Genomic DNA, 352 nt, shown 5'->3' with positions numbered 1-352 from the left:
ACATTAAAAAAATACCTATTTCAGTTCAGATCAAGGTCCATAAAATTATACAAAATTGTTGTCAACGTTTAACTTCAAGAGCCACTTTATGGAGCATTCTCACTGCATATAATTTGCATGTGCAATCGAACTTAAATGCACATCATGTTCGAACGAGCAGTTCAATTAACGAAGCAATTACGTAAGCGCGAGCAGGGAATACAATTAACGATTTATTTCCGATCAACATCGAGAAAAATGGAGGCCCTAATTGCGAGTTTTTCGAGGGAAAGTAATTTTGACCAATCTTCTTTTGACGGTGATCGAAAGAACGCAAACCACATGCAGTGAAAATGCGTCATTAAAAAAAATA

Source organism: Parasteatoda tepidariorum, chromosome 4 (genome assembly GCF_043381705.1).
Source record: "Parasteatoda tepidariorum isolate YZ-2023 chromosome 4, CAS_Ptep_4.0, whole genome shotgun sequence".
In the NCBI taxonomy this organism is placed as follows: Eukaryota; Metazoa; Arthropoda; class Arachnida; order Araneae; family Theridiidae; genus Parasteatoda; species Parasteatoda tepidariorum.
Note: the sequence above shows the minus strand (reverse complement) of the source record.